Source organism: Stegostoma tigrinum, chromosome 15 (genome assembly GCF_030684315.1).
Source record: "Stegostoma tigrinum isolate sSteTig4 chromosome 15, sSteTig4.hap1, whole genome shotgun sequence".
In the NCBI taxonomy this organism is placed as follows: domain Eukaryota; kingdom Metazoa; phylum Chordata; class Chondrichthyes; order Orectolobiformes; family Stegostomatidae; genus Stegostoma; species Stegostoma tigrinum.
In genome coordinates this window covers 30,908,118-30,933,536 of record NC_081368.1, presented here as the reverse complement: position 1 = coordinate 30,933,536, position 25,419 = coordinate 30,908,118, and the positions used below count along the sequence as shown (strand labels likewise).

The 25,419-nt window shown below is 40.8% G+C and overlaps 1 protein-coding gene across 4 annotated transcripts in view; it reads left to right on the top strand.

The window, feature by feature from the left end:
• The window catches only part of tenm1 (teneurin transmembrane protein 1), a 2,164,854-nt gene that overhangs the window by 1,101,355 nt on the left and 1,038,080 nt on the right, over window positions 1–25,419 (top strand). For all 4 annotated transcript variants that reach the window (XM_048544387.1, XM_059651404.1, XM_059651405.1 and 1 more), the window contains one exon: window positions 23,216–23,301. The gene's annotated coding sequence lies outside the window, so the exon portion shown is untranslated. The remainder of the gene's footprint in view (window positions 1–23,215; window positions 23,302–25,419) is intronic.

Sequence of the window (25,419 nt, the reverse complement as noted above, 5' to 3'; positions counted from 1 at the left end):
ACAGTACAGAAACATGCTGTTCAGCCCACTTTATCTATGATGCCCAACAAACACTGTATTAATCTCATTTAGCTGCACTTGGTCCATAGCCAATAACGACCTGTCATTTTAAGTGCTTGTCCAAATTCTTCTTAAAAGTTGCAACAGTACCTGCTTCCTACCACCCTCTCAGGCAGCACATTCCATATTTCTACCAACCTCTTTGCAAAAATATTTTCCTCAGAGCCCCTCTAAACCATTTATTCCTTGCCTTAAACATTTGTCCTGTGGTCTTAGACATGTCTGCCAAGGGGCAGATTCTCACAATTTAACCTGCCCCTGCTTCTCATAATTTGGTAAACCTCAATCAGATCCTTTCACCTGCCCCCAAGCCTCCTCTGCTCCAGTGAAAACAAACCCAAACTTTCCAATCTCTCCTCACAACTGAAATTTTCCATCCCAGGGATCATCCTGGTGAACCTCCAGGGCAAACATACACTTCTGATAGTATGATGGTGAAAACTGCAAACAGTATTCCATCTGTGGCACAAGCAATGCTCTATAAAGTTGCAACAAAACTTCCCTGCTCCTGTAATCTGCACCCTGGCTAATGAAGGCAAGTATTCCATAGGCCACCTTCACCACCCTGTGTTGACACCTTCAGGGATCTATGGACTCATACACCAAGATCCCTTTGTTCCTCAGTACTGCGTAGTGATCTAGCATTCATTCTGTAAATCCTTCCATTTTCTACCTCCCAAAATGTATCACCTCACACTTGTCAGTATTATATTCTATCTGCCATTACTCTGCCTAATTTATCTACTGACTATCAGACTGTTGCCTGAGACCATTTTTTTCATATTCAACAATGCCATCAATTTTCTTGTCATCTCTCAGATTCCCTTCATTGACAATGTCTTTCCCACCGAAACAAACAATTGCTCCATTATAACATTGTAATATTTGGAAGATTTTTAATTATTTGAAATTCCTTCACAGAGAGTGGCCATTCTATTCAAACAGCATTTTTTTTTGCACATTTCTGGATCTCCAGAATGGGCATTGACTTTTTTTTAGCATATCCTGGACCTTCAAATCTAGCTGTTTCTTCTTGATTGTATCCTGGATCTTTGAGCTGGGCAATTTCTTCTTGACCATGTCCTGAATCTAAGTAATGGTCATACAATCTTAGCATTGGCTCCCTTGGATAGTGTTCACCACATTTACAATCTGTGGAAACATATTTTTATACTCAATCTGTTGACAAATGTAAATGTTTTGCTTAAAATTATTCAGCAATACAGTACTTTCATTTGCCCAAAGTTAATGATAAACTGAACAGGCTTTCTTCCTCAACTGTAAGGACTGCTTTTTTCTTGGCATTATCTCTGTCACTGGTACTGATGATTTGTCTTGTGAAGATACTTGACTAAATCAAGCGGGCTGTTTTGCCCTGGGTGGTGTAACGTTTCTTGAGTGTTGTTGAAGTTGTATTCATCCAGGTAATTGGGGACTATTCTATTACATCTTTGACTTGCACCTTACAGATGGTGGCCAGACTTTGAGGAGTCAGGAGGTGAGTTACTCACAGCAGGGTTCCTAGCCTCTGATCTACATTTGTAGTCATAATTTTTCCATGGCTCGTCTAGTTCAGTTTCTGGTCAACAATAGTCCCAGAAGCTTGATAGTGGGGAATTTCAACAATGGTAATGCTAATCAATGTTAAGAAACAAAGAGTTTATCCTCTCTTAGAGATAGCAAGAATTGGAAATGTTGGAGTCAGAGACAACATACTGTCGAGCTGGAGAAATACAACAGGCCAGGCAGCATCAGAGGAGCAGAAAAGTTAATGTTTAGGATCAGGGCCCTTCTTCAAAAATGGGAAGGGGCAAGGGAGCTTGGAAGTAAATAGAGATTGAGGGGTGGGGCTGGGAAAAGTAGGTGGGATGGTGATAGATGAGTGCAATTAGGCATGAAGGGGATTGGTCAGTGGAATGGGTGGGGCAGATAGGTAGGAGAGAAGATGGACAGGTTATGCCAAATCAAGGCGGTGTGGATGAGAGGGAGGGTTGGGTGCCCATCCTGGACCTGCTCCAGTGCCACGATGACACCACAGGCAAACTGGAAGAGCAGCACCTCATATTACACCCCAGGAGCCCACAACCTGATCGTCTAAACATAGAATTTACGAGTTTTAAAATCTCCCATCACTGGCCTCATTCCCACCTCCTTGACCTGACACAATCTGTTCATTTTCTCTCCCACCTATTCACTCCACCTTTCCCACTGACCAATCCCCACTACCCCCGACCTACATCCACCTTTCACCATCCCACCTACATGCCCCAGTCCTACAACCTCCCTCTATTTGTTTCCCAGCTCCCTTCCCCCTCCCCAGACCTGGTGAACTCTCCCGACTCGAAACATCAACTTTCATGCTCCTCTGATGCTGCTTGACCTGCTGTGTTTCTCCAGCTCCACATTGTATTGACCCTGATTCCAGCATCTGCACTTCTTGCTATCTCCAATCACAAGTTCTTTCTGTGTGCCATAAATTCAACCAGCAGTGAGATTATCCCCAATCATACTGACTACAGCTTTTCTTGCTACCACTCCTTGATTCCACATTTAGTCAAATGCACCTTTGATGTCAAGAACAGTGACTCGCACCTCCCCACAGGGGTTCAGGTCTTATGTCCATTTTAGACCAGAGCCTGTAATGAAGTCAGGAACCTAGGGAAAACATAAATTAACAATTGGTGAGCAGGATATCGCTAAGCAAGCAAGTTTGGTAATAAGTGGTGGCATCACTTTTTGATAGTTGAGAGTAGATGATTGAGATAGTGATTGGTTAGTGATAATGGGAACTGCAGATGCTGGAGAATCCAAGATAACAAAGTGTGAAGCTGGATGAACACAGCAGGCCAATCAGCATCTCGGGTACAAAAGCTGACATTTTGGGCCTAGACCCTTCATCAGAGAGGGGGATGGGGAGAGGGAACTGGAATAAATAGGGAGAGAGGGGGAGGCGGACCGAAGATGGAGAGAAAAGAAGATAGGTAGAGAGGAGGGTATAGGTGAGGAGGTAGGGAGGGGATAGGTCAGTCCGGGGAAGATGGACAGGTCAAGGAGGCGGGATGAGGTGGTAGGTAGGAAATGGAGGTGCAGCTTGAGGTGGTAGGAAGCGATGGGTGAGAGGAAGAACAGGTTAGGGAAGCAGAGACAGGCTGGGCTGGTTTTAGGAGGCGGTGGGTGGAGGGAAAGAGCTGGGCTGGTGATGTGGTGCAGTGGGAGGAGGGGATGAACTGGGCTGGTTTTGGGATGCAGTGGGGGAAGGGGAGATTTTGAAGCTTGTGAAGTCCAGATTGATACCATTGGGCTGCAGGGTTCCCAAGCGGAATATGAGTTGCTGTTCTTGCAACCTTCGGGTGGCATCATTGTGGCACTGCAGGAGGCCCATGATAGGCATGTCGTCTGAGGAATGGGAGGGGGAGTTGAAATGGTTTGCAACTGGGACGTGCAGTTGTTTGTTGCGAACCGAGCGGAGGTGTTCTGCAAAGTGGTCCCCAAGCCTCCGCTTGGGTTCCCCAATGTATAGGAAGCCACACCGGGGGCAATGGATACAATATACCACATTGGCAGATGTGCAGGTGAACATCTGCTTGATATGGAAAATCATCTTGGGGCCTGGGATAGTGGTGAGGCAGAAGGTGTGGGGGCTAGTGTAGCATTTCCTGCGGTTGCAGGGGAAGGTGCCGGGTGTGGTGGGGTTGGAGGGCAGTGTGGAGCGGAAAAGGGAGTCATGGAGAGAGTGGTCTCTCCAGAAAGCAGACAGGGGTGGGGATGGAAAAATGTCTTGGGTAGTGGGGTTGGATTGTTCCCTCTCCCCATCCCCCTCTCTGATGAAGGGTCTAGGCCCGAAACATCAGCTTTTGTGCTCCTGAGATGCTGCTTGGCCTGCAGTGTTCATCCAGCCCCACACTTTGTTATCTAGTGATTGGTTAGGTTTGATTTATCTTGCTTCTTGTGTATAATTTTCCACATAGTGGGTAGATGCCAGTGTTTTTGCTGCCCTGAAACAGGTAGCTAGAACACAGAACATTAATCTTTCATACTATTCCTAAATACTGCCTCAGTCTTTACAGAATCCAATGCCTTCAGTCATTCCTTGACCTACTCTTCCAATCAATCTTCTCAGCGATGTTATTACGTAACTCAGGAGTAGATAGGGCTTGAACCTGGGTCTCTTGATCCAGGAATAGGGACACTACCACTGCTCCACTGGCAGGCATTGACATTTCTGCCATCTTTCCAACCAGGAACCTTTTGCAAATATAATAAACACTACACTACAGAAACTAATCATTTCTTGATCACAAATTGGCTGATGATAGGCATCTTCAATGGTGATGGCTTCAGTTAAAGGCCAAATTGAATCATCCACTCAATGTCACTGATTGAAGATTGTTGCAAATATTTCAACCTTGTCATTTGCACTAATGGACTGCCCATTTTTGATGATTGAGATATTTGTGCATCGTTCTCCATCGTTCTTCAGTGAGTTGTTTAATTGTCCACCCCCAGGTATGACTGGACCTGACAGGACTGCAGAGCTTAGATCTGATTCATGGCTTGTGGAATTGCTTAGCTCTTTCTATCGTTTGCTCCTAAAACTGTTTAATGTGCAAGTAATCTTGCATTGTAGTTTCACCCAGTTGATTCCTCATTTTTAGAATGTCTGATTCTGCCTCCAAAATGCCCTACTGCACTGTTCATTGAACTGGAATTGATCCCCTGGCTTGATGATAATATTAGAGCAAAGAGATTCACTCAATCATAAGGTTGGTAGATCTGTTCAAAGTCCTATCCCAAGTGAGCACATGATGAATTGTTTATTCAATGCAAAGATAAATTTCATCTCTGTAAGGTCTGTGTGGTGGACCCTCCAAAAGGATACAGTCATGGACAGATGCACTTGGAGCAGGTATATTGGTGAGGATGAGAATCAGGTTTGTTTTCTTCTATTGCTGGTTCTCTCAACACCTGCCACAGACCCATTCAAGCAGCTGTGTTCTTTAAGACTTGAATAGATCAGGCAGAAGTAATGCTGTCAGAAATTCTTCATTATGGATGTTGAAGTCACTCATCCAGAGTAAATTCTATGTCTTTGCCACCCTCAATATTTCCTCCAAGTCATTTACAATGTAGAGGATTACTAAGTCATCAGCTGAAGAGAGGATGGTTTGTGGTAAACCTTCCATGAATTCATGGGGTCTGAAGTCAATGTTGAGGGTTTCAACAGCAACTCTTTTCTGACTCATGAAATTTGGGAAGAAATTGTACTCATAAGACCTGCTCCCTTTTGAGGTATTTCCAATGTTGGAGCTGATGTCTTTGAACTTGAGGAGGAGCAATTACTGTTTGAAAGATGCCATACTGGTTTGGAACTTTGCGGAATAAAATCACAACAATAAAAAGGAGGATCCTTAAAACATCCTTAAAAAGGAGGAATAGAGAGGTAAAGGCATGAGCATGTCAGAAGTGAAACAGACAGAGAATAAACCTACACAACTGTTGACCCAACAGTGAACCTACATAGCTGGCTGCCTCTGCTGTTCAGTTCCAAGTATCTCTGGATGTCAGAGATCATCTAAGGAAAAATAAACAAACAGCGAAATTCACAGCTGAACTTGGAGAAAGCTGTGTAGGGAAGCAGCTAAGTGGCTAGTTTTAAAGTGTAACCTTACTCGTTTTTTTAAAATAAATCTACAATAGTGAGTAGAGTGTGTTCTTTTTTGGTTGTATGTTTTTGTAGAGATCTCTCTCTTGATCAAACTTTAAAAATATAAAACATAGATACTAAGTTAACCTGGAACAGAGTTTTTACAGCAGTAATATTAGGCTATTTTCTGGGCCTGTAGATTGTTAAATGCAAAGACAGCCTTTAGTAGAGTGATGTACTCTTCCTGGCAGATGTGAGAGATTAGGGAGAGTTTCCATGTTATTGAAGGTTACGTCTGCAGGAAGTGTGTTCAGTGGGGCATCCTGTCAGATTGCATCGATTTGTTTGAGCAGCAGTTAGAGGTAATCAGGAATTTACAGGAGCTAGGGTTGTGAGATGAATGCCAATTGCAGAAAGGTGGAGAAACCATAGATACAGTCAGGAAAGGTAGGAGAGTGAGGCATGTTCTACAGGAGTCTCCTGTAGCTATCCCAATCTCAGACAAGTATGCTGTTTTGGAAAATGTAGGGAGTGATTGACTCTCAGGGGAATGTAGCACAGACAGCCAGGTCTCTGGCACTGGGACTGGCTCTAATGTAACAACGGGTACATCAGGTTCCAAATGGTTGCTTGCGATAGGGAACGCTGTAGTCAGAGGCACAGACAGACATTTCTGCAACTGACAGTGAGACATCAGAATGATGTGTTGTCTCCTAGGGGATGCCAGGATCAAAGATATGTCAGAGTGGGTGCAGAATATTCTCAAATTGGAGAGGGACCAGCCGGAAGTCATTTTGTGCATTGGAACCAAAGACAAAGGAAGAGAAAAGAATGAGTTTCTGAAGAGAGAATGTAGGAAGCTCGGCAGGAATTTAAAAAGGAGGTGCTTGAGGATAGTAATACCTGGATTACTCCTGATGTCACAAGCTGGTGGGAGAATAGGAGGATAGAACAGCTGATGAGCTGGTGCAGGATCTATGGAATCTCTTCTGGGATGCAAGTGACCTGTATAAGAAGGGCGGATTGCACTGGAATTGGAAGGGCACTATTCTACCAACGAAGAGATTCACTAGAACTGCTCGAGAGCCCAGAGACAGCATGTTCCTGTTAAGGTGAGGGACAAGGCTGGTAGGTGTATGCAATTCTGGATGACTAGAGAACTTGAGGTTTCAGTCAGGAATAAGAAGAAAACATATGTCTGATATAGATAGCAGAGATCAAGTGAACCCCTAGCACAGTTTAAAGGCAGTTGGAGTGTACTTAAGTGAAAGTCAGGACAGAAAAAAGGGGACATCAAATAGATTTGGCTGCTATTTGTGGAGCGATTGGAGATGGGGGAGATATGAAAGATAGAGAAAGTGGAGACAAATATGAGGTGATGCATTTTATGGAGGATCAAATTTAGGTGTGAATTATATTGTAAATGGCAGAAAACCTAAGAACATTAATGTTCAGAAGGATCTGGGTTTGCATGTCCACAGTTCCTTAAAAGTGGCAACACAAGTTGCCAAGGTGATTAGAAGGCACTTGGCATGCCTGACTTATCAGCTGGGGCATGGATTACAAAAGTTGGCAACCCATGCTGTACCTATATAAAAGCTTTTGTTAGGCCGCATTTGGAGTATTGTACACAGTTTTGGTTGCCACTATACCAGGAGGACATGGAAGCTTTGGAAACAGTACAGAGAAGGTTCACCAGTATGTCGCCTGGTCTTGAAGGCAATGGCTATGAGGAAAGATTAAAATGACTATGATTGTTTTCACTGGAAAGATGGTGACTGAGAGGACACCTGATAAAGGTCGACAAATTTATGTGAAGCATAGCCTCTGGATGGTCAGAGGCTTTTTTTCCAGGGTTGAAGTTTCAATTACAAGGGGAAACAGGCTCAAGGAGGCAGGGTGGAAGTTTAAGTGAGATGTGCAAGGAAAGTTTTTTTTTTCACACACAAAGTGGTAGTAGCCTGGAACAAACTGCCAGAAGAGGTGGTGGAAGTGGGCACATTGGCGACATTTAAGAGGCATCTGGATGGTTACAGGGCGATGGAGGGAATAGAGGGATATGGATAAAATAAGGGCAGAAGGTTTGTTATTTTCAGAATAGTTAAGGCATGATGATTAGCACAGGCATGGAGGGCTGTAGGGGTTGTTTCTGTGCTGTACTTCTCTTTTGTTCTTTTTTTTTCCTTTGTTCTAAATAAATGGAGACATCTTGAAAAATGTCCATGATTTGAATTTAAACATTGGAGGTATGGTTAGTAGGTTTGCAGATGACACCAAAATTGGAGGTGTAGTAGACAGCAAATAAGGTTACCACACAGTACAATGGCATCTTGTTCAGATGGGCCAATGGGCCGAGAAGTGGCAGAGGGAGGTTAATTTAGATTAATGTGGGGTGCTGTATTTTGGAATAACAAATCAAGGCAGGACTTATATACTTACTAGTAAGGTCCGATGGAGTGTTGCTGAACAAAGAGAATTTAGATTACAGGTTCATATTTCCTTAAAAGTAGAGCCACAGGTAGATAGGATAGTGACGAAGGTGTTTGATATGATTGGCTTTATTGGTCAGCGCATTGAATATAGGAGTTGGGGATCAGGTTACGGCTGTACGAGACATTGCTTAGGCCACTTTTGGAATACTGCGTGTTGTGCTGATCTCCTTTCTATGGGAAGAATGTTGTGAAATTTGAAAGGGTTCAGAAAAGCTTTACAAAGATATTGCCAGGGTTGGAAGGTTTGAGCTCTAGGTAGAGGCTGAATAGGTTAGAGCTATTTTCCCTGGAGTGTCAAAGGCTGAGGGGTGATCTTAGATGTTTATAAAATCATAAGGGGTAGGATAGGAAAAGTAGAAAGGACTTTCCCCTTGTCTGGAGAGTCCAAAACTAGAGACCATATGTTTAAGGTGGGAAGGGATGGATTTAAGAGAGACGTAAGGGACAATGTTTTCACGCAGAGGGTGGCGCATACATGGAATGAGCTGCCAGTGGAAGTGGTGCTGAGTGGTACAATTACAGCATTTAACAGGTATCTCAATGGATATATGAATAGGAAGGGCTTAAAGTGATATGGGCCAAATGCTGGCAAATGGGACGAGATTAATTTAGAATATCTGGTCAGCATGGATGAATTGGACCAAGGGCGTGTTTCCATACTGTACATCTCTATCACAATGACTCTATGACCATATGCCAAGACTAAAGGTTATGGGACATTCCGTGTTATTGATGATTACGTATGGATAAATACATCAGCTGTTGCTTGCCTAGTCTCAGAGACATCTCTTGCAGTAGCCTGTCAAAATTAGTAGGGAATATTTTGAAAAGTTCAATTGGGCTGACTTTGCCATGATCATTTTCAACGCCAATATTAATGCCAGCAGTATACATTCAGCAAAATCAATCTCAATATCCATTCAGTTTCATTTCTGAGATTTTTTTTCCATGATTTGAGACAACTGCGTGAGGGCCTTTCAGAGGGCAGTTAAAAATCAGTCACATTGCTCTGGGTCTGATTACAACAGTTAAGGACAGTATATGCCCTTCTGTAAAGAAAATTAGTAAACTAGATAGGTTTGTAATAACAGTGATCATTTGACTTCTTATTCAATATATTTTAGAATTCAACTTTCACATCAGCCACAATAGGATCTGTAGCCATGTCCTCAGGACAGTACCTGGTCTAGATTACATGTTAAGCAACAGTATCATTTGCCCACCATGGGTCTAGAAATCCCTTTGAAATCTTCGACCTTGTGAATAAAACAAAACAAGCTGTACAATTCTATGCTGTTCTTAAATTCATCTGAAACTCTGCTCTTTGTGTCTCACTCACTCATCAAGTCATGTTTACCATCACCTATCACTTGCTTACTCACACTGGTCCCAAGTCCAACAATATATCAATATTAATACTGTCATTCTTATTTTGAAAACATCTCTGTCATTTCAACACCTCCAGCCCTACAAAGTTTCAACACCTTTGCTCTCCAATTATTCAAGTTATCTTGTGTACATCCAGTTTTAATCACTCCATCTCAGGAGCCCAGTATTCAGCTGCCCTTGCCTGAAGACCAGGGGCTCCCTCTCTGAACTCCTGTTCATCTCTGTCTCTTTCTGTCTCTCTCCAACTCTCCCTTTCTTTAAGATGCACCTTAAAATCTAAGATTGAACAAAGTTTTGGCCGCTTTCTTTTCCATTAGTGGTTCAGTTCCCAAACTTTTTTTGTTGACTTTGCTGTTATCAAACACCTTGGGACGCATTTTTTACATTAAAAGAGGGATATACCACTCTCTTCGTGACTCCCTTGTTCACTCCACGCTGCCCTCCAACCCCACCACACCCAGCACCTTCCCCTGCAACAGCAGGAAATGCTACACTTGCCCCCACACCTCCTCCATCACCCTTATCCCAGGCCCCAAGATGACTTTCCACATTAAGCAGAGGTTCACCTGCACATCTGCCAATGTGGTATACTGCATCCATTGTACCCAGTGTGGCTTTCTCTACATTGGGGAAACCAAGCGGAGGCTTGGGGACCGCTTTGAAGAACACCTCCGCTCGGTTCGCAATAAACAACTGCACCTCCCAGTCGCAAACCATTTCCACTCCCCCTCCCATTCTTTCGATGACATGTCCATCATGGGCCTCCTGCAGTGCCACAATGATGCCACCCAAAGGTTGCAGGAACAGCAACTCATATTCCTCTTGGGAACCCTGCAGCCCAATGGTAGCAATGTGGACCTCACCAACTTCAAAATCTCCCCTTCCTCCACCGCATCCCAAAACCAGCCCAGTTCGTCCCCTCCCCCCACTGCACCACACAACCAGCCCAGCTCTTCCCCTCCACCCACTGCATCCCAAAACCAGTCCAACCTGTCTCTGCCTCCCTAACCTGTTCTTCCTCTCACCCATCCCTTCCTCCCACCCCAAGCCGCACATCCATCTCCTACCTACTAACCTCATCCCACCTCCTTGACCTGCCCGTCTTGCCTGGACTGACCTATCCCCTCCCTACCTCCCCACCTATACTCTCCTCTCCATCTATCTTCTTTTCTCTCCATCTTCGGTCCGCCTCCCCCTCTCTCCCTATTTATTCCAGAGCCCTCACCCCATCCCCCTCTCTGATGAAGGGTCTAGGCCCAAAACGTCAGCTTTTGTGCTCCTGAGATGCTGCTGGGCCTGCTGTGTTCATCCAGCCTCACATTTCATTACTATATATTTACATTGGTTGTTTTCAGTCTTTTGCACTCCAGGATTAGTATACTAATTAGTTTAATGATTAGTCTAATCATACTGTGGTCTTAAAAAGTAAAAGGGTAATTAAGAGAAAATTGATGATGCATACTGGTAGCAATATGCAACAATAAAACCCAGCAAATTTGGCGAGGAAGAGATTTGATGCAGTCGTAATAGTAAGGTAATAGTCATGTCAATCGAATAAAGCTTGCATTCCTCTTGGTCAAGCATGTCCTCACCCTCAACAACTTCTCTTTCAACTCTTCTCATTCCCTTCAGGTAAGAAGGGTTGCCATGGGTACCCACATGGGTCCGAGTTATGCCTGTCTCTTTGCAGGGTACGTGGAACATCCCTTGTTCCAGTCCTACTCCAGTCCCCACCTACAACTGTTTCTCCACTGCATCAATGATATCATCGGTGCTGCTTCTGTCTGTCATCGAGAATTGGAAAACTTCATCAATTTCGCCTCCAATTTCCACCCTGCCCTCATTTCACCTGGTCTATCTCTGACTCCTCCCTTCCCTTCCATGACGTTTCTGTTTCCATTTCTGGGGTAGACTGGCCACTAATATTCATTACAAACCCACCGACTCCCACAGCTTCTTGGGCTATTCATCCTCACACCCCATTTCCTGCAAAGACCTCATTCCATTTTCTCAGCTCCTCCGTCTCCATTGCATATGCTCAGATGAGGCCAACTTCGACAAGGGAGCCTCTGAAATGTCCACATCCTCCCTCAAGCAAGGATTCTCCAGCTCCGTTGTCGACAGGGCCCTCAATAGGGTCCAACGCATGTCCTGCACTTCTGCCCTCACCCCTTCTCTTCCCTTCCGCAACAGCGATAGGTTTCCACTTATCCTCACCTCCCATCCCACCAACATCCATGTCCAGAAGATCATCAGATGCCATTTCCGCCACCTCCGGCAAGATGCCACCACCTGACACATATTCCCCTCCCCTCCCTTGTCTGCCTTCCGCAGGCACCGTTCCCTGTGGAACACCTGGCCCATACCTCCTTCACCCCCAGCACCTCCCCACAGCCCTATGGTACCTTCCCCTGTAACCAGTGAAAGTGCAAAACTTGTCCATTTACGTCTTCCCTCCGCAGTATCCAAGGGCCCAAACATACCTTCCGGGTGAAGCAACACTTCACCTGCACTTCCAAGAATCTAGTCTATTGCATTCGCTGCTCACAATGTGGTCTCCTCTACATTGGGGAAATGAAATGAAATGAAACTTGGTGTCCGCTTCGCAGAGCATCTATGTTCTGCTCGCAAAAAAGACCCTGAACTATCTGTTGCCCACCACTTCAATGCGCCACCCTGCTCCCTGGCCAACACCTCTGCCTTGTTACAGTGTTCCAATGAAGTCCAGCTCAAGCTGGAGTAACAACACCTCAGTTTCCGCTTGGAGACCCTACAGCCCTCCGGGCTCAATATTGAGCTCAATAATTTAAGGCCTAACTCCCCCATGTCCCAGCCCCCCAGCCCACACACCAGGCCTTGTTATCACATAGCCTGCCACTACACACCCCCTGTTGTTAGTCACTAACAGTCCCTATTAATAACTATTCACCCTCCCAGCCTGATCATTAGCAACTCCTTTGTCTATCCAACTCTCTTTCTCTCTCTTTGGGCTCTATCCTATCGTTTACTCTGAAATGTTCAGAGTAAACCCGATGCACCTCCCTGTTTTCTGCATATAAACTGACGTTTTCCAAGCCACCATCAGTTCTGAGGAAGGGTCACCAGACCCGAAACATTAACTCTGTTTTCTCCTCCACGTATGCTGCCAGACCTGCTGAGCTTTTCCAGCAACTTTGTTTTTGTTGCAATCCTCTCTATAGCAGTAAAAGCATTGCTTGCTAAATTAAGTAGACTGATAATTCTTGGACTTCATCCAATCATTCATAATTAAGCCACCAGGGGTGAATAGATCAAAAATGAAAACTCTGTTTCTTTCTTTAAATCAGGAACAAAAACAGAAGTTGCTCAAAGTTCAGCAGGTTTGGTCGCAGGCCCTCAGAACACATTGTTCTGAGGAAGGGTCACTGGCCCAAAAAGGTTAACTCTGATTTTTCTTCATAGATGCTGCCAGATCTGCTGAGCTTTTCCAGCAAATTCTGTTTTATTTTAGAGGTAAATAGACGCCTGCTTCTGTTAATTCCATTGCCAGATGATCTTATTATAAATGCTGGACAATGTTGACACAAATGCAGAAGCAATTTTATCTACTACCATCTTCTGATAACAATGTAGGTGCACCCATATTGGCAATGTTACCCATCTGGTTGACATCATTCAAGATAAGTCCTCCCGTACCCAAGTACTTAAGCAAAGTTTGAACACCAAATGCCAGTTGGAGGGTAATAATGTGGATTCTCATGGTCTGTATTATCCTGTGCATGCTTAGACCTTCATTCTTCAGCAGATGTGACAGCCTTTAATGCTGCAAATGGCAACATTTGTCTTTACTTGAATGTGGGCAATTCCTTAATCCATTATATGCAGCAAAATTCTAAATCTACAGAGTAAAAATGGGGCTACTATTTCCAGTTAAGTGATTTCACAAAGGGAATGTCTCCTCAAAGAATTCACTTAGGACCTGTTTAGTTGTCACCACCAACACAGTATTTAAACACGTTAGTTTGTTTCTGGGATAATGCCAAATTAATTCTCACTCTTGAAATTTAAATGTTCCAGGTATACAGAGGAGATTTTTATAATTTCTGTGCATATCTGTTGCTAACAGTTTATACTAATAACCCAGCAGTAAAAGCAGCTACACAGACATGTATCAGATTCGCCAAAGGCAAGGACAATATTTCCACCCTGACTGAAAATTGAAACCATGAAAGATATCAGTTCCATAGGTCAGAGTTTGCTGTATTTTGGTAAATTCACAGACTGAGTTAGAACATATTTTATTGCTGTTCTGATTGAAGTAACTACTGAGAGATGCACTTGAAAAAAAAAGTCTGTATTTTTAAACAAGAGTTTAATAGGGAAAATGATGCCTGCAGCTGCTTTTGTCAAAAGGTTAGAGGTGCTCCCCTTACTGGGATGGAAAGGAATAACATTTCAGACTTTTGTTTGCTGTTCACAGCAAAGTTGAACTTCATCTCTTCACAAATCCTGGATCAATCCGATTTGCGGTTCAAAGCTGTTACCAAAAAGTCACCAGCTTTTATTAATATTCCATTTTGTATTATGTTAGCTCTTGGAAATGAATTTAACTTATAGTATGAAAAAGTGAAATTGGCGATAAGTGTATGTCCTTGCTAAAATTTGTGCCTGCAGAAAGTAAACTACGATTATTTTGCCTGGATTCATGCTTTTTTTAACAAAAATAATGAAGTTGGTTCCATTTAGGCTAATTTTCACTGCTCCAGCAAGCATTAATTTTCAATTGTATCTTGAAAATGAACCTTGCTTTTAACCTGCTCTGAAATTGCGCAGGGCTTGGTCACTGATTTTTGCCATCCATCATCTAGGATACAAAGCAGATATTCAGCCATAATCCACTCCAGTCTTGCCCATTGTGTTGGACTATGCAGTGAACTAGTTGTCTTGTTCTCGTTAAAAGTTTGATCAGCTGATCTGCTTAACATTTTCCTCACTTTCTTCACCTAATTACATTACCTCAAAGTTCAAATTATGGAGCCCCTCGTTTCTTCCAGCATGGACCTGACCCCTGGACATTATTTGGGGGAAAGTGAACAGCCAGTCATTGTAGCATTGTTATGACATGGAGACAGATCTATTAAATCAACCTCTCTATCCCGGTCTTCACAGCACAGTAAAATTAAAACACATAATAACCTTCAAAGATGGCCCCAATCAGTCCAAACCAGATTTTTTTGAATAACCAATGCCAAACTTTGTGAACACCAGACACGAAGTTTATAACAAACAAAACATTTAACAATATATTAATAATACAGTAGTTTTAGCAGAGTAAAATTAAACCATACGTTAATGTAAATAATGCCTATGATTTAAACCTTAGACCCCACCTTTACAAAATGGCAGGCACAGTTAAGGAATAACTCAAAAGGGAGAAGGAAATGAAATCTGAATGGCCAGTTCACTTAGGCAGACTCGGCGAACAGTAACATCACCAACGCATAGGGTTATGCCTTGCTTAGTTTCTGACAACATAAATGCATGCAAATATTTTCCTGTAGACTCCAAGGAATATTCATTTAATTCTTTTAACTGAGATTCCAGTCCCTCAACTTTTAATGCATTGACAATGAAAGGACAACCAGGCAGCAATCAGAAACAAAAAAACAGAAGTTGCGGGAAAAGCAGGTCTGGCAGCATTTCTGAAGAGAAATCAGAGTCAACATTTTGGGTCCAGTGACCCTTCTTCGGAACTCTCTCGGTGTACAAGATAAATAGATTGAATGGAAATCGTGTCAGGGAGAGGAACAAAATTTCTCCAAAGTGGGCATTTCTTGAAGAGATGTGGTAGTGAGTTAAACACTAAATAAAAACTGAAAGAACCGTGGATGCTGTAAATCAGAAATGAAAACAGAAGTTGCTGGAAAAGCTCAGCAGCTCTGGCAGTAGATAACAAAGTGTGGGGTTGGATAAACGGAGTAGGCCAAGCAGCATCTTAGGAGCACATCTGTGAAGAGAAGTCAAATTAATGTTTCCGGTCCGATGATCCTTAGAACTTAGAACTTAGGAAGGGTATCTGACCTGAAACATTAACTCTGACTTTTCTTTGCAGATGCTGCTAAACCTGCTCAGATTTTCTGTCAAAATGAGCACAAACTGCTTGGCCTGCTGTGTTCATCCAGCTCCACACTTCGTTATCTCGGATTCTCCAGCATCTAGAGTTCCCATTATCTCAGATTTTCTGTCAACTTTGGTTTTTGTTTCTGATTTATCGCATCCGCAGTTCTTTCAATTTTTTGTTTCGCAATCAAACTAATGTCCTGTAATGTTTGCAGGCATAATCCTTCTGATTTTAAACTCAGATCAAATTCTGTGGTAAACTGTTTGACTCCCTATAATGTCCTAGTTAACATTCAGCATCTGCAATCCCCTTGAGCATAATGCCTCCCTTGAATCAAAGCATCTTTAGAGCACTTATTAATAAAAAAAAGCATGTAATTAAATTCCAGGCCCAAGCCCCATGAACAGACAATAGTTTACTTATTCTCATCTTTTTGAAAAAAAAAGACAAGCTATTATTTACAGTCCAAAGGTTGCTTTCAGAACTCAGCTCACAGTTCATTACTCCAAACCAAAATTAATGAAAGAAAAGTGTAACGTAATAAAAAATTGGCAACGGTTCTAATAATTCACATAGGTACAAATAACAGATAGAAAAGAGGATGAGATCCTGTTGTCAGAATTTCAGGATCTTGTTGGAGAGTTAACAAGCAGGACCTCAAAAGTTGTCTCTGGATTGCTCTACATGGCACATGTAACTAAGCACAGAAGAGAGGATAAGACAAAGAATAATATGTTTTTAAAGACTGTACAAGGCTTTAGATTTCTGGGAAATGGGATTTGATCTGGGAGAAATGGTATCTGTACAAATGAGATGAGTTCCATGTGGACAGAGTGAAGAGTGATTTCCTCTTGGCATGTTTCACTGATTCTATTCAGGAGATTTTAAGCTAACTCAACTATGGTGTGAGAACCAGGAGAGATTATTAGTGCTAATACCAGGGTTCACAAAACACAGAGAGACAGACAGCATAAGTGTAGAGAGTAGAAATTTACCAGGTGAAATTACCGATTAGGTCACTATATTTATATGAATTCATGGCATATAATTAATAAGATTGGTGAGTTGCAGATTCAAGTTGCCATGTGGAATGATGTTGTGGCTGCAACAGAGACATGACAATGAAGGCAACTCTGGATGTTAAATATTTCCAGGTAAGAGGTGTTCACAAAATAAAGGAAAGGGAACAAAAATGGGTGGTGGTGGTATTGAGGCTAACATTGTAGCGTTACAGAAAGAAGTGGGTCCCAGTGGGTTCAAGGAAAGAGTTGGATTGGTTAGAACCAAGGAACACGAGGGCTACGTTTACATTGATTTGTATAGTCTATGGACTACCATCTGGTGAAGATGCTTTGGAGAAATAATTCCCATGCAGATTTCTAGACAGGTGCAAATGTTATAGATTAACTATACTAGGGGGCATTAATACTCCATGGACTGGGCCAGTGATAATATTAAGAACAGTTCAAGGCTTGTATTCTTAGATTGTGACGCGGAGAGTCTTCAAAAACAATATGTGGCCAATTCAACAAGCAAGGACAAATTGGTAGATCTTCTTCTTGGGAATGAAACGGGCCAAGTAGACCAAGTATCAGTGGGGGAACATTATTGGTCAGTGATCGTTGTGTCATAAGGTTCAGAATGGGGATAGGGAAAAAAAGAACAAGGGACTTTCTAAAGTAGCAATAATTATCTATAACTTTCTAAAGTAGCTAACTTCAATGTGGCAAAAGTGGAGCTGAGCTGGGTACACTAGAACCCAAAGGTTATTGGCAGAAATGGTAGCAGAACAGTAGATAACCTTCAAAGAGCAAATGATTTGTCCAGAGTTGAGGTACATTCTTTTAAATGGGGAAATTCGGGAAAATAAACCCTAAGATTTCCAGATTTAAAAAAAATGAGACAGAGGTTAAAATAAAGAAGCACAATTGTACTTATGACAGGATTCAGATCAAAAATATAATTGAAAACTAAGCTGAATACAGAAGTTTCAGAAGGAAGGTGCAAATGCAAATAAGAGTAGTAAAAAGGGAATATGGAAAAAATGTCAAGCAGCTCAAATAAAGGAGAATCTCCACAGTCTTCAAATGGCACATGAACATAAAGATGATGACAAAAGAAGCAGTGGACTGATTAGCGTCCAAAAAGCTGACTTATGCATGGAGGCAGAACATTTAGCTGTTGTATTAAATGAATACCATGCTGTCCAAGTCTTAAATATCCCAGGCTTTATTAATAGGACATAGAATAAAGGCATAAGGAGGTTATTTTGAATTTGTTGAGATACAAGTTAATCGTAGACTGGAGTCTTGTGGACAGTTTGTGGATCTTGTGTACAGTTCTGGTTGCCATACTTTAGGAAGGATATGAATGCACTGAAGAAACTGCAGAAGAAGTTTGTGAGAATGGTTCCAGGATAATAAAGTTGAACTTTGAAGATTGGTTCAAGAGATTTGAAGTATTTTCTTTGGACAGGAGAGGGCTAAGAGGAAATTTGATAGAAGAATTCAAATCCTGAAGGAGTCTCCACTAAATACATAGGAGGAAAAAGTTCTCTCCAAAAAAAAAAGAAAGAAAGAGCATGTAACTTGCAAAAGAAGCAAACGTGATACAGAAAAATCAAAAGTTTTTTCAAAGTGGTAGTTTCAGTCTGGAACATACTACCTAGAAGTATTGTAGGAGGTGGTTTCAACTGATAAACGAGGGCGTTGGATGATTATTTAATTAGAGAAAAAAAATTTTGGATTCTGAGGAAAAGGTAGGATAATGGCATTGAGTCCTAATGTTCATTCAGAGAGCTGGTGCAGACGCAATGGCCTCCTCCTGCATTGTAACAATTATGTGATTACTTGCTCTTTCTGGTGTGTAGAGTCTAAAGCTTACTGCCTGCTAATTTTGGTTATGCTGCAAGAAATTATGTGCTTGCATTTGTTGTTTAGCAGAAAAAATATACCTGCCTATATTGAGGTAGCAAATTTCATTGCAATGAAGGCACCCAAAATCATTGCAACTGTGAGTGATAGAGGATGTCTTTAATTGTCAATTGAATGGCATCCTTGGTTTGACGTGTTAATGAAGGATAAATTCAACTCCCTGTTGCATGCAGGTAAGTATAACTGAAAATTCTTTACAATTCAAGTTCTTGTATTTTTGTATTTCTCAGGTCTAGGAGAGCTTGTCAGTTCTATAAGATGGTCTGAGCTTCTTAGAGGCTCAGCTTTGTCTGTGCATGTTCACATATGCCAGTCTACCAGTAGAACTGAAGGGTGTATTAGCCATATCCCATTGTGATGTGAATCAGAGATCTGTGAATCTTGCACGGGTACTTCTTCAATCTCTTGGAAGACAGACCAAGCAAGGCAAAATAACAAGCATTAACATGCTTTATATCCTGATTACATAAATTCACAATAATGTTAAAGATTGAATTCATTGTTCTAATCTGCACATACTGCGCTTGCATTGTGTTATGTTCAAAGTGAACACTTTTTTGTACTTGTTATAGCGTTGCAATTTAATTTTTAATAATAGTGTAACTGAGGTGATAATAGATCTGCTGCCCATTATTCACAACTATTGATTTTATTCGCAACTGGAAATGAAAATTGGGAGAAAAGCACAAGCAACAATGTAACTGTTATCATTCCATTTACACTGTTTACAAAAACCTAAATTGTCACCACTGACTCCTAGCAATATTTTTTGCATTTTATTTCTCAACCTGATGAAAGAATCATTTCACAGCTTTCCCTTTATGCACCTGCCTGCATTTGCTAGACCTATTTGCCTCACAGATTTTTGTTTCAAATCCTTGACTGACTGCCGATGTCTCTTCTCTCATCTTTTATCTTCCCGTGTTCACAGCCAGAAAGGTTCCTTTATAATTGCTGAAGAAAGCTAATGAATTTCTTGCTATTTACAGTCTATGCAGAAGTATCATCAAAGTTATCTCATTGTCATCTTAGCTGTCACGCATTAAATTTTAACATTTAAAGGTGACTTTTTTAAAACTCCAAAACCTTTCTTTGAGAAACAAAGACAAACAGATTCCAAAACATGATAGAGTTTAAAATTGACATTGCAGTGTTGTAGCCTTGTCTCCCCTCAATGTTATTCCTTTGTGTGACCACAGGATGAGCGAATTTACTCATTTATTTAGCAGCGAGCATTTATGGATGTGAGGATAGTATCAAGAAAATTGAGCAGGATATAAGGCAGGCTGTTGATTTACTGTTGGTCATCTTGCCCCAGTTTCACTGCAATATCTTCAACAATAGGATAACAAAAAATAGAGAATAAGGAGAGAGACTCCTGTTGTTTTCATCTTTCCAAGCAAATTTGTTAAATGTTATGCAGTAATACAACAGTGCAAAATTTATTATTCAGCAGCAATATTGACAGTGTAAACGTACAGATGCTGATGCAAATATGAACATGGGTCTCTTTCCCCTGTTTTCTATAGTGGATTTCCTGTAATATAAATCCGGGTAGGTCAATGTTGAAGAAAGAAAGTGGATTTTGCTGCTCGATAGGTAATGCCCTGTGTCATAAATCTGTGTTAGGGCAAATAGCTAAAGGTGACACCAAACATCTGATTTCAACAGATTGTGCAGATGATTTCTGTCAGCATGTCAGAGAGAAACATTATCAAGGAAAAGACATATTTTCTGCGGCTAATAAGATTTTTATGACACATTTGCTAAATGCAGTCAGATGTAAACCATACCTTCCTCACACTGCAGTTGATATTACAAAGAATTACATTTAGAAAATAAAATCATTCATCCAGTACAGCTCCACTGATACATGCACGTCTAGTCATTGTGAAGTAGCAATCAACTAAACAAATACAATGCTCCATCAACATGTTAAATTAGAAAAGGATAAATCCGTGGATGTTGCATAGACAATCAGAGAACTGATGAGACAGAAAGCAATGGGGAGGAGTAAAACAGCCAGTGCCAGAATAGAAGGTCAGAATCACAAATACAAATGCAGCTTTGGTTTGTAGCACCTCAATCCTTTGTTTTTGGGGTGAGTCCTGGAGCTCCTGGTGGATTCATTGATGTTAGTTGGTGGGAGGGGGGAAATGAATCGCTGATCAACTTTGCCGATTTGCTTCGTTAAGAAGAAGGCAGAGAATTTGACAAATGCTATTTTCATGGATAAGGTTGCGATTTTCTTGAAAAAAGTCAAATTTATCTTTTTGGAATTTGTAATACAACTTGGAGTTGTTTTTAGGGTGATGTTGATCTCAAGGTAAGGATTTACATAATTTGGAAGAAAATGAGTGCAAAGTATTAACTAACTAGGGAAAAAAAATTAAAGACCAATCAAAGAAGAAAAAAATAAAAATATTTATTAAAATGTAGAAAAGACATCACAAGCATTCAAGGAAATAAAATTGATGAATATTTACAATGAATATAACATAATACCTTCCATTTCTACAGTAGGGTGTAGGAATAACAGCAGGTTCTAACTTGCACATCTGTGGAAAACGCATTGGAATTCTCAACAGAGCTGTCATAATGAGCTCTCAATGGAGCTGTCAAAGGGACCTCTCTCTCTCTCGAAAGGGAGCCATAAATTTGTCATGACATTTGAAATTCTGCTGATTAAATATTTTAAAATTTTGTCTTTAGTGTTAATATAAGTGCTTGCTATTTCACCCTGTCTGTTGACATAAACCTAAGGGCTATTATTACAAGATTAGTGCTATTGGATTGATTTAATAAATCTTTCATTATTGACTCTTTGATTAACAATTCCAACTGGTTCTGGACTCCTTGAAGTGCATCTATGAATTCCAATTATCATTTTATCAGGTTATTAGAAGTTTTTATCAATGGGACTTTTGTTTTAAAAGAGGGAATTCATCAATTGACACTCAATAATTTCATTTAATCTCAACATTGTGCTGAGTCTACCCATGGTGGATACTGAGTGAGCAAGGATGGTAGATATAAGAAGAAAATGGTGTATAAGGGAATAGATTAGTGTGAGTTAGCACAAACTTGACATGGGGTTGATAGAAGGCCATAAGAGTGAGTAGAAGGACAAAGCTTGGAATGGAGTGTTTGAAAGCTCATGTGCTCGTAGGAGGTTTGAGGGAATGTGAAGTTTGAGGACTGGAGAGGCCTCTCTTTCTTAACTTAAAGTACTGTGCACAGAGGCAGTTCTTTCACCTAGCCTGTCTTGCATCCAGCAGCCTCCTGGCTATTTTTGGGTCACCTGCCATGGCACCCATGAATCCCTGCTTACCCATGCTGGAACAAACACCCAAGCTTGAGGTTACTTTTCGCTCAGGCAAGCTTAAAGGAGCTGAGGATTGCCCTGGAACTGTGCTCCTGACCCTTGACCAAATAAGATACAGTATTGGTTTCAATGAGGAAAAGTAGGGACAAAATCGTGATCAAACTGATCTTAATGAAAGGAAAATCAATCTCCATCAATATAATTATTGTGAACCTGCGTTCTCTGATCTTTTACATATGGGCAACATTTTGGTAATGAACTCAGTGATATTTCAGCAACATATATGCACATTTGTGTAAATAACCAAGAAAATTTGCAAGGAATTATGTAGGTGAGCAACATTTGAATTTGATAGGCTCAATTCTGCTCCTGCAGCAGAGTTACACAGAAATGTTTGAGAAATTTATTTTATTTCCATCAAGATCTCATATCTTTATTTTGATAAGCAGATTATTGGAGCACCAAAGCAATTGAAGCATTTGGAGATGATAATATAAAAAAAAGTCCTGGTCTGCAACAATGAGGAGTTCAGAGTTCTGTAGACCTGCTACAATGAGGAGCTCAGAGGCCTGATAGCCCATATCTGTTCTCCTTTGACTTTGAAAGGAATAGTAACAGAGATTTCAAGTGTGTAGTTTTGTTTACTTATGCAAGTGTTATTTCTTTAAAAAAGCCGATAATTACTTCTTTGTAAGATTCCTCAATGACAAACTTGAACTTGCTCTGGATGTGAAGGTACAAATATTCAACTTCCAACCATCTGTTGATAAATAATGCCAGGTGGCTGTTCTTCAAAATACATTCCCCCATGCAATAGAAAATGTAACCAGATGTTCTGTTGGTTCTATTGGAAAGGCACTGAGCTATGCTGACTTGAAGGTACCAATTCTGACCCCTGTCTTATGTTGAGTAAGTTCACCTTAACCAGTACAGCAGTTTAAGCGAGTGTATCCTATAGTGGTCAGTTCCATCAGAAAGGAGCAGAGAAAATGCATTTGAAAAATTGGATAGAGTACTGTCAGCACTAATGCATTGTGTTACCATTAAACTGATGAAAATAATATGATATAAAAGTCTGGTTTTATTGCTTTTTCACCGATTTTCATTTTATTATAGTTATGTAACTATAATTATTGAAATAAAATGTTCAAATTACTCAAACAAGTGGCTGAAACTTGTAAAAAAACTTCAGAAGCATCACAACCAGATTTCAAGCAAGATTCTTTTTCAGTATGACCATTTATTGTTAAATTTTTTCTTGCTTTCTTAAAGGCACTGCATTTTGAGGAGTGGCTTCACAGTCCCCTGCAGTCATCTGCGACCTCACCAAAATTGCCATTCTGCTCTGAGCTCTGTCAGTAAGTCTAATCAGCTACTTGATCCTGATATGTCTGAGTTCACTCTGCTATGAGCCAGGATAATTTCAGATTGTTATAAAGGGTTTAATGTAGAGAGAGGAATTTAAATTGGCAGAATGTGTTGAGCAGACTCAGGGTCAGTCTATGTCCATTTGCATCACCATTACTGTTTAGTAGTATTCGACAGATCTGTAAAGCTATTCTAATTAAGGCTCCACTTCAAACTTTCCAAACATCAAAAGCATGCCTCCACCAGAGGCTTCTCTTGCTTTGCTACAGTCAAACAAGGAATTGCCAAGCATCTAGCCTTGGCTGTGCCCTCTTCTTTATCAATGTAACCTCCAGACTCTTGATCAATTTAACTCCACACTTCCCCTGATCACAAAATAACCTCTGAGATGAGCTAAACAACATGAAACAATGAATAAGTCAAAATATTCTTTCAATAATTATCTGTAAGACAGGGCTATCATTTTGCCTGCTTTAAATTACGATCTGCAGGCTTTTCAATCAATTCCTGTAAACCATCCTTAGCACTCAGACTGAAGCACGCTGCAAAGCATGGGCAGTGCTGAGATCAAACCCCTAATCATATCTGCCACTAAAAGTGATTCCACAGAACTCTGTAAAATCATTTATCTCAAGCCAGATTTTAGTCAGATACCATTTAAACCCTCATTAACATTTCAAAATTCAATTTCTCCAGTCTCCACTAGCGGTCTCTAACATGCAACCTCTATTACTTCAATGTGTTCAAACTTCAAAGGCCTAAATTCGGTTCTGAGCTCATGCTTACTTTCCCAATGCATGTATTATTGTTCTTTATGATTTACACTACCCCACACTTTGTGCTTCCCCAAAACATTCTGCTCTTCCAATATTCTATGCATCAACCCATCTCCTAACCCAGTATTGAGAACAGAGCCTTGAGCTATCTTTCCAAATCCTTTAATTCTCCACTTCACTTTTGACTTATAAAAGACATTCTATGTGTATCGTTACAACCATGAACGTGCATAATTTCCTTTCGAGTTGTATTACTTTTATTCATCTCCCTTCCTGCCCCTATCGTGCCACCACACATACACCTCTCCTGAATTAAAAAACCCTCCATTCACCAGCATGGCTTGGTAAGTTGTCTGTATTAGAGGCAACATACAAATTCAAGTTTCCATCCATTCATACCTTTCATAGGATTGTATGACAAAGTCCCTTATGACCTTGAACATTAAAATAAATGTACCATCACCAACACAATAGTTTTACAGATCCAAAAGTGAAATACGGTATCAACACTTTTTGACATTTTTGCCCAAAGATTTTAGATGAGTAGACTAAATAAATAGTGAAGCTGGACTTGCAGGATTTCCTAATACTTGTGGCCACAGGACGTGTGGCTTTTCTTGTTTCATTACAGTGAAATGAGGGGAAATTACAATTGCTAGGGAAATCATATTAATTAAATATCAACTGAATGAATGAGTATGGACGGAAACATTAGGTAGAGTAAAGAGATAGGATGTCAAAATAATTGAGGTTTTAAATATACAGCATTGGTTCTGCCCTCTTTAATATAGCCGTTCTGCTGTTTCTATAAAAATTCAACAATACTGTGAGTGTTACAATAAGTAGACAGTATTTGTTCATTTTTCACATTTTGTTCATGAAAATTGTTCTTTCACTTTAAGGTAACATGATGCCTCAAAAGAAATTATACCAAATAAAGGAACTGGCCACATTTGAGTTTATCAAAGTTGTGTAATTAGGGAAGTGACAACTGTTTTGACTAGCCTTGGTATGATTGTCTGCACCATTTCCTTTTCTTTTAATTGCCAGTGGCTCTTGTTCTATCATATAAAGTGTCACCCTAATTGTCAGCTCTCAAAGCCACTCACATTGTATCAGCTTGACTGGCAGCTTATGTCATAGTATGTTGGCCTTACCTGACAGCTCGTGTTACATTTTGTAAAACATGTTTTCATTTGTTGCATGTACTTTTCTCCCACCCTTGGAACTCAGCTGACCAAACTACCACTAGTAATGTAAAACTGCAGTGCCAAAGAGGATCAGTTACAATGGTTGACAGTTTTTGGCACATATGCAGAAAAAAATAGAGAA